Here is an 18,974-nt window from a genome sequence, read left to right on the forward strand (position 1 = left end):
GTTTCTTCATTATTTTCTCAAGCAAATTATATGTGGCTTACTACTCTATTGGTGTGGCTAATTTTCTCTGGCATTTATAATTTTCTCTGGCCAAATTACTTTTCTTACTTGTGTGTCTAATTTTCTCTGGCAGCATTTATAATTTTCTCTGGCTACATTATGTTTATATCTTGTGTCTAATTTTCTTTGGCATATTTATTTTGTTCAATGCTCCATTTCCTCAAAATTTCTCTGTTGTGTAATTTTCTCTGTCATGTTTATGTTGCTATCTTGTAATTTTCTCTATTGTGTAATCATTGCTACCTTGTAATTTTCTCTGGGATTTAATGTTTATATTTTCATTCTATAGAAATGGCAAAGCGCAGAAGCAGCACAACCCCAGAAACCCCGAAAAAGAAACCAAAAGTCTCTGTGTCTGCGTCTTATGATCTTAGATCAAAACGCAGTAGCAGCACCAGAACACCACAAAAAAAACAAGTCCAAGTTGAAGAAGCAATAAGCATCAAGATCAAGACACCAACTTCAAGGGTGATTTTCACTCAACTACAAGCTTAACATTTTCTCTGTCATTTTCATTGGATTATAATAACAAACCTACGATTTTCTCTATACTACAAAGAAAAGTCCAGAAACATGAATAGTGCAAAAAAAAAAAAAAAAAAAAATGAAAAGTGCAAAGAAAACATATCAGAAAACTTTGAAAAGTGCAAACATATAAAAACACATAAAAACACAACATATAAGTCCAGAGAAATTTGTAATACTTATCATTTGTAATACAATCATATGATTTTCTCTGGACTACAAAGAAAAGTCCAGAGAAATTTGTGAACTTATATTCACTTTCAATATAACAAAAACAAAAACACATTAACATCAAGAGACAAAAATATATTAAACACAAGCACATAAAAAAATCACAGAGAAGATCTGTTATGTTCACAAAACATTCAATTCAAAAAATTTAAAAAAAAAAAAAAACACTTACTACTCTATTGCTACGTCTGTAAATTTCTCTGCCTACTTACAATTTTCTCTGTGATTTTCACTGCACTACAAGCTTACAATTTTCTCTGTGATTTGAGTTCAATTATAGTAACAAACCTGCAATTTTCTCTGCACTACACAAAAAATGCAAAGTGAACAAAAAACAGAGCACAAAAAAGCAGAAAAACAGAGCACCAAAAAGCAACTCATAACCATGTTGACAGAGAATGAAAAAGCAACTCCAAAAATCAAAATCAACTCCATCGAAAATTCATCAATAACAGATAATGAAAAATTAACTTCAAAAATAAAAAACAACAACATTGAGTTCGTCTCTCTCACATTGATCAAAACTAAAAACAAAAACCTAATTCAATACCTACATAATCAAATCAAATCAAAAATTGAAAACTTATCTAATTCAACTCCACATGAAATCAAATCAAACACAATGAACCAGATTTCAACTCCTACACGATCGATCAACACCTACAAACAACGAACATGATTTCAACTCGTATAGGATTTCAACACTTACAAATAACGAACAGGATTTCAACACATACAAAAACCCTAGAAAATCTCCACAAAAATCTGAATCGTCAAGTTCATCCTCACGTAATCTCCCACAAAATATCAATATGATCTTTAGCTGCCAAATTGAAAACAACGTATATTATAAACAAGGGTAAGACAGGTATTTTACATTCTAAAATAACATTGAGGGACCTTAGGCTACAAAAGAACACATTGTGGACCTAATCCATTACTAAAAGTTGGATAGGGACCTTAAACCGATTTTCCCAAAAATAATTTTAAAATATATATATACATTAGAGAAATTATTGAAAAATCCCATTTGGGAGAGTTTTAGTCTAAGGAGTCCTCCTTGGTTTTTAATACTCTGGAAAGTCCTTTCTTTTTGGTAATATGATTCGCAATATCCCATTTGCTAATTTTGGAATGGATTTGGTGACTTTTTTACCCTTTCTTTGTGTAACGTTTTTAAAAGGATTTTTGAATTCCATTGATTACGTTTGTTTCACTGTGCATATTTTTGGAAAGATCAAATATGGGTAGGATTTTGTGGGTTTCTAGGGTTCGTGAGTATTTAAATTCTGAAAAATGTAATTAAATGTGAAAGTGAACGTTCACCGAGGCCGCGTTACATATACATTATTGAACGATGTAAACGTATAAAACACTTCATATTACAGTTCAAATTACACAAAACCATCAGGCACAACTAAGTTCAAAGACAAACACCATTACATAAATATACGTCATATGCCCCAACACAAAAGTTCCAACCTACATTCACGCATTCCAACACTTCATACATTCATAAAAAAAAAAAAACTCACTCACCACACATGCTGCAGTACACATCCACACACAACAACGCCATGCCATTCCACATTACTACTCCTACATAGCTACAGTAGACAAAACACAACATACATCTCAGCAACACGCAAAACCAACAGCCACACCCACGACCCTTGCACACGGCTACATTATGAAATACTAACACCAACCTTAATTGACACCTTAATTTGTTTGGACATACAATCGAAGGTATACTACTACATTCCTACATCTCACATTACTGTCCTAGTGTTTTTCCACATATATCACAAAACCAAACCTATACCCAAACGCACCCCACCACTACCAACACCCACATGCGAAACCAAAACAACCCACCCCAACAACACATACGCACACACCCACATATTCACACATCTCACATTACTGTCATAGTGTTTTCCCACATATGTCACAAACCCAAACCTACGCCCAAACAAACCCAAACCTACGCCCAAACAAACCCAACCATTACCAACCCCATAGCCGATACCAACATAGCCCTGACATCAATATCACCAACAACAACAACCCTCGCTACTAAACTACAATGTTACGTTTGTTACTATAGATTCAATGGGATTTGGGGGTATTTTGATGTTGTATAGCATTCACGCTTGGGCGTTTTAATTCCATATCTACATCGACAAATCTGGCATGCAATCTCGCTAACCACGCGATTCAAAACCAATGCAAACCCCCTCCCCACACTTACGCCGCAACTTTCAGAATGTCAAATCCCACAGAAATGTCTCCCACACTAGGTCCGTAAGGTCGACGGCACAACACCTTGCCCAAACCCCAAACAACAATAACAACAACGTCAATCTAACATCCGCAAACTGTCGACGTCCAAGTTGCCTCCAGGGCCTTAGATTTGTGCAATTGATGATTTGCTTCAAATGTGGCTTACTCAAATGTGGGCGAACCACATTTCACGATCAAAAACCCTAACCATCTACAAAACCCAGAGTAGTTCAGTCGGTCGAAATTCAACAACGGCAACTGAGAAGTTGCTCACGTCAACCGAAATGTCAAAATACAACAAGTTCGTTTCCAAACCCTGCACTACTCTCATCACACCATGCTATCCGCCGTATTCCTCAGTTGCGATAGAACACACTTCAGAATCACGGCCTCAATCTTCAAAGACTGTTCTTAATGTGGGCCTTTAGAGATGGGGCCTTGCGTTATGATGTGGGCCATCCAAATGTGGTTCACGAAGTTGATGTGGGCTATCAAGTTCTATTTGATCAACTTGATGTGGTCCACCAAAGTGTGTTTTCTGCAAAATAATGGGTTGTCTTCAAATGTGGGCTTCAAAAAATGATGTGGGCCACCAACGTGTGGGTCATAAATAACGTGAATACCCCTACATACACTACTAAGTCCAAAAAAAGTTATAATAAGCTTTCCCCAAACGTTACATATACACACATCATTCAAACATAATATCACCAAACCAAAAACAGTACGTTCATGGACAAAACTATCCGCCCCCAAATAATGGGACCTTTGGATGTACAAAATTAAATATGGGACTGATTAGATTACAATTCCACCTTTTAGGATTTATGGGTCAATTCTCCAATATTAAAAGCTCTTTCTTGCTATGGCTTGTTATTTTTTTATTTTGTCTATTTTGTCATTTTATTTTGAATAATATATTAATGGTAGCCTATTTATTAAGTAAATGTTTTTTTTTTTTTGTAATTATATAAACATTCTTGATCAATTATGAAATAGGTTTTTTCGTAATTTCACAAATATTCTTGGTCAATTATAAAACATATATATTTTATTCTTTAATAAATTACAAATACACCCATAAAGTTTGTTTAAAATATGAATCGGTCCTATAATATTAGAAATTACAACTAGCGTTTGTTATAAATTTTAATTTAACACCATACCCAAGGAAAAACAAAACAACTATTCTCCTATGCAATAATAAATTATCAAAATTGTTTATTGAAAAATATTCTTCATATAATGAAAAATTGTTAATGGACTTAATGATTTTTTATTAACAAAATGGTTAATTGAAAAATATTTTTCATATCATTAAAAAATTGTTAATTTACTTAATGATTTACTTATGAATAAATTTGATCATTTGTTACGAGAGTATGATTTATGTATTAATAAAATTAGTGATTTGTGTATATATGTATTTTGTCCTGCTTTTTTATTAGTGCAGTGACTTATCTTAGTAATTTTTTTTAGATGAAAGAATTATTCTAATATTTTTTTTATATTTATTTGTTGAGAAAACTTATACACCATAATTTTTTATATATAAATTCGAAAGAAAGGTTAAATATTTATAAATTCACCTAAAATGATATGGTAATAGAATTGGAGACGACATCATCAGGTGTATAACAAATCAAAAAGTGATACATAGTATATCATATATCTAATGATTTATTCTATTCAATTTCATAAAATAATATTTAAATTTTTAAAAAATTATTAAATACAAAACTTAAATATACTGTAATAATAATCTGTGATTTGCACGGGTCTGGATAAACTAGTATATATGTATATATATATATATATATATGAGAGAAAAGCCATCCAATAATTAATAGAAAAAATAGGCAAAGAGGTCATGTGAAAGTCCTCTTTGGATTCCAAATCATACTAAATTAAAAATTGGTGAAGAAAAAAATAAAATAAAACAGGTGTAAATAGAGAGAGAGAAAAAAAGTGTGTGTCAATTAAATCCTCTTTTATTGTTACCAAATTTAAAATTTCGGTACTACTAGATATACCAATTAGTGTACTAACTAATGTATCAACACTAGTTATGACATTCTTATTGACTTCACTCATTATACAAATTACAAATATCAAAAAATCTCTTAAATTATGCCACATCAATTGGTACACTAATTGGTACATAAAGCATTATTCCTAAAAATTTCATTTTTCTCGATTTTGTAAGGAGTTGGTGAGAAATAAAAGAAATTATTTGATAATAAATGAATTTTTCATAAATCCAAGAATTTGTTTGCTCACTTTATTTTATTTTATTTTAATTTAACCAAAATACTCAAATTTGTTATTTTGAATTTTATGATTCAAACCAAATTTTAACTTCATTATCAAAGTTTATTTAATTTTATAAGGTCTCTTTCATTTTATCTTAAGTTTTTGAATTCCCTAAATTAGTTTATCAGGTAAAATTCACAAGAATGAAATTCATTTGATTTCGAAATATGCATTCAAAATCTATTCTTAAAAAAGAAAATGCCACTAGGCCATTGATTCTTGCCTCTGTCTATTACAAAAAAAACTTAATGGCACTACACTTTATGCAAAAATGAAAATTGTTTGAATTCTTGATTTTCTACAATAAAAATTATCACTAAACTAAAATGATTTTTGTTACTATATTTTATTTAATTTTTGGATGTTATCATCTCTAGTAAAAGAAATGAATTTAATCAGAGCTGATATCACGTGACGGTATCATCTTAGGACATTGGAAGTGGATAAATGAGTCCACTATTAGTGCCTTATTTTGTTTTCTTATTGAAAGGGCTTTTTTGGGGGGGCTATAATTGAATGGGCTGAAAATCTTCAACTTGGGCAAGTTAGCGTAGCCCATTACTCTATGTCCAACCCAATCTAACCCATGCTTGGGTTGGACTTCTTTCAGTGGCAAATGCTTGGTTGAAAATGCCAACCTCACAGTGGGCTTGATTGGGCTTCCATTGTACCTTATTTTAGGAACCCAATTCATGAAACATAATCTAAAAATTTTTATTTAAAAAAAATATATTAACACATAATAATATATTAATATGAATAGAGAAATAGTTTAGTGTGTAAATTAAAATGATGGTTATTTTTTGATCTCTCAACGGAATAGTCATTTTTCTAACTTTTAGTAAATGATAATTTCGTTTGTAATGTGCATTTCTTTCATTTTTATTGAACTAAACAAAAAATGAGTATTTTGAAAGAATAATCATTGTACTTCAACTTTCATTTTGCAACAATTGACACATAGGCTAAAAGAATTCTTTCATATGTTTGAATTTCAATGTAATGACCCATATTAAACTCCTATTATGTGGTTGCTAAATTTATTCAACTTGAAGCGTTATGTGTGATGTTTCAAACCATTTCATATGAAAAATGAAAAGTTCACATAATTTTATCACATAATCAGACATAATTTTTTTGTACATGAGGCGGGACTCATTAAATGCGAGAAAATTGTATTTGATTTTAGGGAGATGCTACAATGTGTACTGTACGAGCACGAAATAATATTCTCGTATAATCCTGTTGATCAAGTCTGTGCTCCTCCGTACGTCGTCGCTTTACTCCCTGAAAACACAAATGTGAGCTAGCCGGCGGGTGTGTGTCGGATACCTCTCCGATGCCCAAGTCACAAAAGCTCTGTGTATTCGAGAATCAAAGTTGTGTTACCCCTACATAGGTTGTGTTATGAGTTTTTGTAGGTTCCGCATAGCACAATCCTAGTAGGACTCTTATTCCTCCATGTAGAGTCCTCCTAGGAATCACAATCCTGAAAGATAATGTTTATCCTTCAACACCCCCCTCACTGCTTAAACCAAGTGAGATGGTTTCACTACGGTCGGATGACAGAACGACCGAGCTAACGCTGTCTCTTTCATACTTAACTCGGCGCCTCTATATGCAACATGTAGCTTGGCTCATGTTTCACTTGTACCTCGGTTTTCACCTGTTTGGACCGGGCTAATCTACAATAAGCCATGGCCGAGCTAAACAGGCGAGGTCTAGCTTAATGAGCCCATCATCCCGACCGCGGTGACTGTCTCCACTTGAACCGCACTAAACACTAACACCATGGTCCACTTTACAAAGCCCTTTTTACCTCAGCCCATAAAACGGCCCACAACTACGCCTGGGCCTAGCTCGGCCCTAATGCACACATAAAACTCGCTCTCAATTGCCCTTTAATTCCATCTGCCAAGCATGATTTAGGATTACCTTTCTACCTGTCGAGCTAAAAAGTGGCCTTTAATCGAGCTAAATTCATGCTGGGCTACTAATTTGTCCGGTCAAAACGTCTTTTCAGTCGCTGTATAACTGAATCACTTTCTCTTCCATGCACACGTGGCTAGCTCTCATTGGCCCAGCGTAGCTGTCACGCCGTCTTTATACTTCGAAAAATTTGAACAGTCCCGCCTTTTTCATACACCTTTATACAAAAACCACTTATTTTGAACCTACCATTTCTACTATTCACTTCTCTCTCTCTTTCCTTCTGAATCTCCATTTTTGTAACCTCAGTACCTGCGAAGCCTGCGCTCTCATCACCATCTTCGTGGTTCCAGATCTACATCCTTCCGTCTTCAACCCGTAAGTAACTCAATCCTCTATTTCTTCCTATTCATTTTGTTCTATACTGTTATACATAGGATAATATATATGTTTGGAAAAAACACTTTCTTGTAGTTTCTATGGAAAATAGCCACTTTGTTTCAAAATCCATGTGATAAACCCACTGAATTCACGACTAGTCTGAGAAATGACGCTTTTGATCCAAAATAATACTTCAACCAAACCAGGAAGTTGTTTGTATTAGGTGTGAACCTAGCCAAACTGAACAACCAAACTAAAACTTCATGCCATACCCGTAGTTTCAATAGGTTTAAGAACCCTCTGTATCACTTAGCCGGGCTAATGAACTGTATTAGGTTTGCGCAATACTGTGCTAGAAAGCCTCAACCACCGACCGAGCTATAACTCGGGGCCAAAACCAGCTCCCTGACTTAGTCAAAACCGAACTAAGAATGCTACACCATAAGCTTCAACCGGGTTACGAACTTCTTGTTCCATTTAACCGAGCTAAAGTCTTCCGCTCCAACTGGACTAAGAACGAATAGTATCCCACGTAGCCGAGCTAGGACTCCATTTATTTTACCTTTGTTACTTCTAGCACGGTCCAACGATCTGTGCTTAACACTTTTCCTTTTCACTTTGCAAACTGACTTAGGTTGGCCAGGTACACCTTTGCACGCTCAACCGATATACTGAAGGTCATCTCAACACTGAGCTAAATTATACGTAATTTAAGGCCACATGGGGAAGTATCGATTTTTAGTGAACTCTCCAGGGGCCATAGCCGAGTTCCGAAAGGATTACCAAATTCCAGACGATGTCCACCTCTCACTAGCCGAACTAGATACCATTCCTTGGGGAAAACCGGGCTTCGTCCCTTTTAACGTTATTTCCATTGTAGAGGCCGGTCTCCGTTTTCCCGTTCAGCCTCTTCTTTGTGAATTCCTCTGACAAACAAATCTCTGCCCTACCTAGCTTTCTACAAATTCATACCGAATAATAAATGGCATCGCCGAGCTAAATTACCGGCTTAACCTCAACCTTGGTTTAGCCGAGCTATTTCACCAGTACTCTCTAGGCCAGAACGAAGATGGCTGGGTTTATTATTTAAGAATAAGACGCCGTCGAGAGAAAATAATAAAAAACACCCCAGACAAAGATGTAAATGACGATGATTTTTTCTGGGTCTCGGGCAACTTTGAAAACTAAGAAGCCTAAATACCAGGAGACCGGATCAACTGGAATAAAGGAGTAGCCGGTATAATTACCTCGGCTTAGTTTTGCGCTTTCTTTACTTCGTTGGTCTCATTTTCAACCGTACTAACCGTTGTCTTTTTCCTTTATGCAGATTTAAACCATCTCAAGTCCTAGTATAGCTACCCCAACCTAGACACCCTTCGCGCCGCACTAAGATATCCAAATCGAGGTTGGGCCGAGCTACTCAACTTTGAACCAACCTACAGATACAGTAGTAAGAGGAAGATTAGGGTGACAGACTTTCTTCTGGAACCCTCTCTTGAACCTGATCCAACCCTTCCAGAAATCAACCTTATCCCATTGACTGTAGAACAAGAAATGGCTAAAAAGAGAGCAGTAAGGGCCCTCATCACCGAGACAAACCAAGCCGAAGTATCGTCAGCCGGCCAATCACAAGAAGTCGTGGTAGCCCTTTCATCCTCTCAGCCGTCATTATCTCGGCTAAGCAAGCGTGTTCGGACTTCTACAACAGAGCCACGCCTTGTTGATGAAGATGAAACCTTGCTTCCCCAAAGCACACCACCGAGCCCACGACCGGAGCGTTCTGACCGAGCTAGCTCCTTAGAGTAGGTGCCAAAGATCACCTACAAGAGTCGCGCTATTACTGACTTCGACTCAGTGGTCGCAGAAAACGACCATTCGCTAGCCTTTAATCTTGCCAAGAGCGTCTGCCTTCCAGCTGATATGGAGCACCACGATCAAGTCACTGAGCTAAAGGCCATTCGCTCGGCAACAAAATCAGTGGTGTTGGTAAGTTCTCCTTTTCCTTCTCCAAATTTCTACATCTTTTCACTCGGTTTATCTCAAAATTGTTTCTCTCCTTTTGCAGGCCTTACAGAAGAACCACGTCACTCATAAGCATGTGCTGGAACTTCCAAAGACCACAAGGCAGGCCGTGGCAGAGGCCAATGCTAAATCGGTCGAGTTACAGACCGAAATAGCTTGACTCACTGGTCTAGTCAACTCGGCCGAAGCAGATAAGCAGAAGGCTGCGGCCGTGCTGAAAGATAAATATTTGCACGAGCTAGCCAAGCTCGAGGGAAAGAAGGATGCTGAGATCGCCCGGTTGGAGAAGAGTGTGGAAGACGCTGAAGACCGGGGTTACAAGGAGGGGGAGGCCACTTACATCAAACAATGCGAAGCTGCCAAAGATATATTCTTCAAATGTGGATGGAAGGCGGCGGTGGCCAAGCTTGGTCATGGCCAAGAGACCGAGGTCGTCCAAAACCCTTCTCCACATTACATATCGAGCTACATGGTGGAATACGCTATTGCCATTCAACAAAAATTTCTTCAAGAAGGGGAGGACGAGGATCCTGCTCCTGAAGACAACGCCCAGCTCGGTCACCAGTCTACCTCTCCCACTCCAGTGGTCTCCATCCCACCTTCACCTGTTGCGACTGTCGTGGTGCCTTCGACTAAGCTCAACCAAGGGGTGCTTGCCACAACCGACCTACCTCTGGGTGAAGACCGGGTTGTTTTGGACGCTAACTTGGATGACCTTTTCTCCTGATTTTTCTTTTCTTTGTAACAAAAGAGTTTGTAACCGGGCTAAGGCCCCACCTTTTGTACTTCTGTTTTGGATTTTGAATGAAAATCTCGTATCTTTCTGCTTGGTCTATTACATACGTGCACTTATTTTTCAACTATAATTGATACTGTTTTCTCTAGCCGAGGTACTTGTGTCGGTCTTGCAGCCTTGTATTTTGCTCGGTCATTCCTGCCACCACTCTTTAGCCTAGATCCTTATCTCGGCTGAAGAGTACTCAAAGTTGGTTATTCCAGCCAACCACTCTTCAGCCTAGATCCTTATCTCGGCTGAAGAGTACTCAAAGTTGGTTATTCCAGCCAACCACTCTTCAGCCTAGATCCTTATCTCGGCGGAAGAGTAATAAGTGTTGATTTTTCCAGCCAACCTTTTCAGCCCAGATCCTGATCTTGGCTGAAGAGAGCTCAAAGTTGGTTATTCCTGCCAACCTTGAGTGAAGTGTTTGGTTATTCCTACCAAATGTCCTGCAGCCTAGATCCTTATCTCGACTTAGGAAAAGTAAGTGTTGGTTTTTCCAGCCAACCTTTCCAGCCCAGATCTTGATCTCGGCTGAAGAGAGCTCAGAGTTGGTTATTCCTGCCAACCTTGAGTGAAGTGTTTGGTTATTCCTGCCAAACGTCCTGCAGCCTAGATCCTTATCTCGGCTTAGGAAAAGTAAGTGTTGATTTTTCCAGCCAACCTCTTCAGCTCAGATCCTGATCTTGGCTGAAGAGAGCTCAGAGTTGGTTATTCCTGCCAACCTTGAGTGAAGTGTTTGGTTATTCTTGCCAAACGTCCTGCAGCCTAGATCCTTATCTCGGCTTAGGAAAAGTAAGTGTTGGTTTTTCCAGCCAACCTTTTCAGCTCAGATCCTAATCTTGGCTGAAAAGAGGTCAAAGTTGGTTATTCCAACCTCTTCAGCTCGGATCCTGATCTTGGCTGAAGAGAGCTCAAAGTTGGTTATTCCGGCCAACTTTGCTTTCGATGCCCCTAGCTCACTAAAACATCTTTTACAGAAGAATACAATTATGCTGAAAATGAAACTACTTGCTTTATTGAAAAAAGGAAAATTACAAGTACTTTAAAGGAAAGCTAAAAATAAAATAGTTTGAGATTGGCCGTGTTCCACAGCCTGGGAATGGCCTTGCTGTCTTCATTTTCCAAGTGGTATGCCCATTTTCCTACTAATCCAACCACTTTGTAAGGTCCTTCCCAATTAGGCCCTAACTTGCCATCTCCGGGTACCAAGGTGTTTTCCATTACTTTGCGCAGCACCCAATCTCCAATCTTGAATTGCCTCGGATGTACTGTCTTGTTATATTTTCTGGATAACTCTTGCTTGTATGAGGCGATGTGAACCAGTGCCCATTCTCTTCTTTCTTCCGCGAGGTCGAGTTCCAAGGCTATAGCTTCTCCATTTAAGTTTGGGTCAAAACTTTCACTTCTAATTGGGGAGGCCAACTTCCAGTGGGATTACTGCCTCCATGCCATAAGCTAAAGAGAATGGTGTTTCTCCAGTTGACCGCCGATGTGTAGTACGATAAGCCCATAAAACATGAGGAAGTTCCTCAGCCTAGCTGCCTTTCGTTTTCTCTAATCTTTTCTTCAGTCCATCCAAGACAACTTTGTTTGATGCTTCCGCCTGGCCGTTTGCTTGAGGGTATGCAGGTGTAGAATTGTAGAATTCTATCTTGTATTCTTCACAGAAGCCTCTAAAAATTTTGCCGTCGAACTGAGTGCCGTTGTCGGATATTAGAGCCTTGGGTATGCCAAACTGAGTGATGATATTCTGCTAGACGAACTTCTTCATATCTTTCTCCTTAATTGATGCGAGTGCTTCTGCCTCCACCATTTTGTGAAGTAGTCTGTTGCTGCAAGAAAGAACTTTCTGTTGCTGGGTGCCGTTGGAAGTGGTCCTACTATGTCCAAGCCCCACATTGCGAAGGGCCATGGGCTTGTTAAAGATAGAAGCTCTCTGGCTGGTTGATGTATTTGGTGTGCGAACTTCTGACACTTCTCGCACTTCTTGACATACTTTTCTGAATCTGCTTGCATGTAAGGCCACCAATATCCTTGTGAAATTGCTCTGTAGGCCAATGATCTTCCCCCTTGGTGGCTTCCGCATACGCCTTCATATATCTCGAACAAGAATGCTTCGGCCTTGCTGGGATGAACATATTTTAGATAAGGTCCTGTGAAGGATTTCTTGTACAAGGCCATAGATGGGGAGAGCCAAAATCGTTGTGACTTTGCTCTTATTTTGTTGGCCTCTTTCTTCTCTTCAGGTAAGATGCCGTCTTTCAAGAACACTATAATGGGATACATCCATGAAGGGCCTAGTTCGGCACAACATACCTCTATTACTTCGGGTTCTTCAATGCTTGGTCTCGGTGGGAAGTTGATCAGTAATGGATGTGGGATGGGTGTATCTGCCATTGAAGCGAGGCCTGCTAGTTCGTCTGCTCTACTATTTTCTTCTCAGCCGATCTGCTCTATCCGCACTACTTCAAATTTCATGATTTCTCTTCTTACTAACTCTTGGTACTTAGCCATCATTTCATCCTTTGCTTCGTAGTTGCCTGAAATTTGGTTTACCACCAGCTATGAGTCACTGTAAATCATTAGCTCGGTGGCCTTCATGAAGAGTGCTGATTTTAGGCCCGCTAAAAGCGCTTCATACTCTACTTCGTTGTTTGATGCTGGGAAGCCAAGGTTGACTGCTTGTTCCACTATTAGGCCATCTGGTGAGATGAGGACTATGCCCAGTCCTGCACCGTGCCTGTTGGATGTTTCATCCACAAAGAGCTTCCACATCTCTCCAACAAAAAGCTTCCAGCAAGTTGAGGGGTCAGATGATGTCTTAGGGTCATGAGTGTTGCTGACGTCTTCTTCTGAGTCCACACCTACTGTTTGCCCCTTACTATCTATCTGTTCCAAGTTTTTGTTTGTTGTAGCATGGTTTGCCTCTTCCTACTTATCTTCAAGCCTGTGTGGTTCGCAATGTGGCTGGGTATCTTGCATTAGGGGTTGCGCATCCGTCCCCATTTCGGTTATACTAGTCAAGTCAACTAGGCAGATGTGATGACTTCCTGGTGTGAATTCTGTCACAAAGTCTGCCAAAGCTTGGGCTTTTATTGCGGTTCTGGGTTGAAACTTGATATCAAACTGTCCCAATTCCACTGACCACTTCAAGATTCGCCCAGAAAAGTTCGCCCTCTCAAACAAAGCTTTTAATGAAAAAGCTTTTAATGAAAAAGCTATGAGGATGATTATGGTGTGGGCGTGGAAGTAATGCGACAACTTCCTTGATGCCATAATCAAGGCTAAGGCCAATTTTTTCAATGGTAAGTACCTAGTTTCAGCGCCCAGTAAGGTCTTGCTAACATAAAATATGGACAGATATTGGATTCCTTCCGACCTGACCAACACCACGCTAACTGCGTGCTATGAAATTGCCAAGTACAAAAAGAGCTCTTCTCCAGGTATTGGGGTTACTAGCAACGGTGGAGAAGACATGTATTTTTTCAAGCTTTCTAGGGCGCGGTCGCATTCTTCATCCCACTCAAACTTGGCCTTTAATGCTTGGAAAAATGGTCGACATCTGTCTGACTACCGACTTATGAACCGGTTGAGCGCAGCTGCCATGCAGTGAGATGCTGCACTTCTTTTACTGAGTTGGGCCTCTCTAGATCCTGGATTGCTTTGATTTGAGAGGGGTCTGCCTCTACACCTCGGTTGGTCACCAAGAAGCCTAGGAATTTGCCTAATCCTACGTCGAACGCACACTTGGATGCATTTAGGCGCAACTTGTTCTTCTTTAGTATCTGGAACATTTCACCTAGGTCCCTGAGATGGTCCTTCTCATCCTTGCTCTTGACCACCATGTCATCTATATAAGCCTCCATTGTTCTGCCTAACAATGGTTCAAACATCTTGGTGACCATTCGTTGGAATGTTGCCCCTGCGTTCTTTAAGCCAAAGGGCATGACCTTATAACAATACAGCCCTCTAGGAGTTGTAAAAGATGTGACCTCCTAGTCTGGCTCATACATAGCGATCTGATGGTAACCTGTATACGCATCAAGAAAGCTGAGCCGATTGTGCCCTGCCGTCAGGTCTACCAGTTGGTCTATTCGTGGGAGGGGAAAGCTATCCTTTGGCCATGCCTTGTTGACTGTTTTATAATCCACGCAGACACGCCATTTCCCATTCTTCTTTGGCACCACCACGGTATTAGAGATCCACCTGGGATAGTGCACTTCTCTGATGGCTCCTGCCTCCAGCAAGTTTCCCACTTCTTCCGCCACTATCTCGGCGTGGTGTAATGCTGATCTGCGAGTGCGCTGTATTATTGGTCTAGCAGTTAGGTGGACATTAAGTTGGTGACAGATGAAGTTTGGGTCAATGTTAGGCATGTCGTATGGTGTCCAGGCAAACACTTCGATGTTAGAGGTTAAGAACTCCATGACCTCTATTCTATTAGTACTGGACAACGACGAGCCGAGCAAAAAGAACTTTTCTGGGTTCTTTTCATCTATCCTTACATATACCAAATCTTCCACTGCCTTTTGTTCAGCAGCTTTGCCAACATCCGTAAACAATTCATTACTCTCAAGTTCTTCCACCATCTGCACATACCCTTTGGCAGCGCGACTGCCATTTACTGTGATGAAGCATTGTTTGGACATAATTTGGTCTCCAAAGACCTCTTCAATTGCTCCGGCTTCGTTGGGAAACCATAATACTTGATGGTAGGTTGACGCTACTGATCGCATGGTGCGCAACCATGTCCTTCCCAAGATTATGTTGTAAGTGGAAGGGACTTTCAATACTAAAAATTCCACTTGTTTCGTCATGCTTCCTGCTTTGACTGGGAGGATTATCTTGCCTACTGGCCACTCTGGCATTGAGTTGAATCCGATCAGGGGGGATGTTGCAGGTGCCAAGTCTTTGTCCTCCAGTTTCAGTTGTTTGAAGGTTTCGTAATATATTATCTCACATGAGCTCCCTTGGTCAATCAAAATCCGCTTGATGTCGTAATTCTTGACATGGAGAGTGACAACCAGTGCATCATTATGAGGGCAATATATCCTTGCCAAGTCTCTGTCCGAAAAGGATATGACATTCGTGGCCTCTGTTCTCCATTTTTTGATGGTAGGCTGTGCACTTAATACCTCCCTTAAGTTCTCAGCCTTTTTGATCATTCCCCTGAGTTTACATACCCGCTCTGGTTCGAATACTCCATGTATTACATTAATTACGCCTTGAGGTGGGGCGTCGATCGGCATTTCGTTTGGGTTATTGTGGTTCTGGGGGGCTGGCTGTGTCCCTCATTCTATGTACTGGTCCAGATGCCCAGCTGCCACTAACTCTTCCAAATGCTGCCTCAACGGCGTGCAATTTTCAGTGTGGTGCCCCTTTTCATCATGGAAGGTGCACCGGGACCTCTCGTCATAGTCTTTTTGTGCCTCTCCCAATTTTGCTGGCCATTTGACGAAAGGTTCATTGCGTATTTCATTGAGAATTCGGTAGATCGGTTTTTTGAACACCGTGGTAATGGCAGTGCAAACTTTTAACCACCTTTTGTCTGGGTCCTCTCTGTTGTCCCGCCTGCCTCGCCCATTCCTGTTTGATCGCTCTACCGTATTGACTTTTACCGTAGTCTTTTTTTCTGGCGTTGCTGTTGTGCCAGATTTTGCTTTAGCGCGGGTGCCATCCTCCTCCACCCGAATATGCTGGTGCACTCTCTCCATCAAGGCCTCCATCGTGAGGGGTGGCGTCATAGTAATTGAGTCCCTCAACTTGTTTCTGACTGGTAGACCCCTTTTGTATTGTGCGATGGCGAGATTGGTGGAGCAATCTCCTATCTGGTTGAAAGTCTCCAGTAGCGACTGTTATAGGATCTCAACGTCTCCTTATCGCCCATGTCAATGGAGAGTAGCTGATCGATCTCCACTGGTGTTTTGGTATTCGTTCTGAATCTAGTCACGAACGCCTCTGCCAATTGCACCCAGGAGGCTATGCTGCCTTCCGGTAGTCTTTCGAACTAGGTTAAACCTAGGTTGCCAAGGCTAGATGGGAACAAGATACACATCAATGCCTCGTTCCGCCAGTATATTGCCATAACCTGGCGAAAGTGGCTTAGGTGCATGTAGGGGTCTGTCTTCCCCTCGTAAGTCGTAAACTTAGGCTGGTGGAAACCTGAAGGTAGTGGCGCGTTCTCAATTGCCGGAACGAACGGTGAGCTCTGTAACCTTGCTAATACTTTGTCTGCTGGTTCATAAGCAAGGCGCGGCACAGGCATTCCTACCTTGATGCTTTCATGCGTCCGAGGAGCCAACCGCTGTAGGGCTGAAACCCTGCGCGGGTCGCGTGCCCTGGTATCCTCCTTCCATCGTGCCCTTTTTTTAAGCACAGTAAGTCGGATGATCTAGGCAACTCCGTGTGCCTAGATGACGTCGGGTGCGTGTGCGATGGCTGATAGGTGCTTCCCCCAGTATACGACCTCCCAGTTCTCGTTCTCTCAGACCTGGAGTAACAAGTCCTGGACGTCCTTGTTTGAGTGTCGCCTGTTCTAAGGCTCCTACTCTCTGCTTGTGATGGTGTGGTACGCCTATCACGATCCTCCGAGTGGCGAGGGGGCGAGTTGCCTTTGTGCCCCTTTCCTGTCGCCACCCCTTTTCCTTTTATCTAGCGCTTCATTAACTCCATGTTTGCCACCATCCTCCTTATTAAGTCGTCTTGGTCTTTCACGCGATCCTCTAGAACTTGAGGGTCGATCCTCCGCCTCTGTCTTTCAGGACTTTGAGAGCGACGGGGGCTGTTAGTCTCGCACAATGTATGTCAGTTTTTCTTCGAATGAAACAGGGTAGGAATGTTGTTCCTGACGAATATACTTTTCCCTCATTGCTCAAAGCTTGTTTGAGCGAATTGGCGTTAAAGGAAGGTCAGGTGATTCATGGGTTGATCGTGAGGTACGGTACTGAGCACGATGTTTTTGTTGGGTCGAGTTTGGTTGATATGTATGGAAAGTGTCGAGAGATTGAGTTTGCGCACAAGGTTTTTGATGGAATGTGTGTGAGAAATGAGGTTTCTTGGACTTCTATGATTGTTGGGTATGTGAATGTAGGTGATTTGATTGAAGCAAAGAAGCTATTTGATGTAATGCCTAAGAGAAATATGGTTTCTTGGAATGCCATGATTAGTGGGTTTGTGAGATTTGGTGATTTGAAGAGTGCTAGGAAGTTGTTTGATGAAATGCCTGAAAGGAATGTGGTTTCGTTCACGGCAATGATTGATGGGTTTGCCAAGGCTGGTGACATGGCTTCAGCAAGGTTTTTGTTTGATCAATCTCTAGTGAAGGACATTGTTTCTTGGTCAGCGTTGATATCTGGGTATGTTCAGAATGGTTAGCCTAACGAGGCTATTGAAATTTTTCGTAAAATGCAGTCGATGAATATTAAACCGGATGAGTTCATAGTGGTTAGCTTGATGTCTGCTTGTTCCCAAATCAGTAGTTTGGAACGGGCTAAATGGGTTGATTCTTATGTGAGCCAAAGCTCACTTGACCTCCATCAAGTTCATGTTCTTGCAGCTCTTATAGACATGAATGCAAAGTGTGGGAATATGGGCGGAGCAACAATGTTATTTGAAAAGATGCCTAAACAGGATTTGATTTGTTTTTGTTCTATGATACAAGGCCTGTCAATTCATGGACACGGTGTTCAGGCAGTTTCCCTCTTTCATAGGATGATAAATGAAGGCATTACTCCAGATGATGTGACTTTTACAGTCATTCTGAATGCTTGTAGTCATGCAGGACTTGTTGAAGAGGGTTGCCGATTTTTTTATTCTATGATAAATGAATACTCTCTAGTTTCTTCAACTTATCATTATGCTTGTATGGTGGATCTTCTTGGCCGGTCTGGAAAGCTAAGAGCAGCTTATGAGCTATTGAAATCAACGCTTGTGGAACCTCATGCTGGTGGGGTGCACTTCTTGGGGCTTGTAAGCTACATAATGATATTTAATTAGGGGAGGAGATAGCTGCTCAACTTTTTGAGATTGAGCCTCACAATGCTTGTAGTTATGTGTTGTTGTCAGACATCTATGCAGCAGCAGATCGGTGGCTGGATGTTTCATTTTTAAGGAACCAAATGATTGAAATGGGGGTAGAAAAGAAACCTGGTTGCAGTTTGATATACTCGGCCAAGCCTAGTGTATGGTATCCTTACGAGTCTGTTCAGTGAAGACTGTGATTGGCATGAAGAAGACTTTGGCCTTCTATATTGGGAATCCCATTGGGCAGAGGACTAATTTGGTAATACACAAGTATTGCGCAACCAATAACGAGCTCAACAACACTAAAGTGCGGCCAGGTTTGACTTTTGATCCCCTTCTCTGTCTTCTTTACCCAATTTTACTAATTTCATGTGAGCTTTGTTTATATGTTTGATTCATTGGAATTCAGATTTGTTTACCAATT

The 18,974-nt window shown here is 40.4% G+C and overlaps 1 pseudogene; it reads left to right on the forward strand.

Annotated features, from left to right (window-relative positions):
* Positions 1 to 17,329: 17,329 nt before the first annotated feature.
* Positions 17,330 to 18,866, forward strand: LOC114282832 (putative pentatricopeptide repeat-containing protein At5g37570 pseudogene; annotated as a pseudogene).
* Positions 18,867 to 18,974: the final 108 nt, after the last annotated feature.

The sequence above is a fragment of the Camellia sinensis genome, chromosome 1 (genome assembly GCF_055761805.1).
Source record: "Camellia sinensis isolate YWXY chromosome 1, ASM5576180v1, whole genome shotgun sequence".
Classification (NCBI taxonomy): domain Eukaryota; kingdom Viridiplantae; phylum Streptophyta; class Magnoliopsida; order Ericales; family Theaceae; genus Camellia; species Camellia sinensis.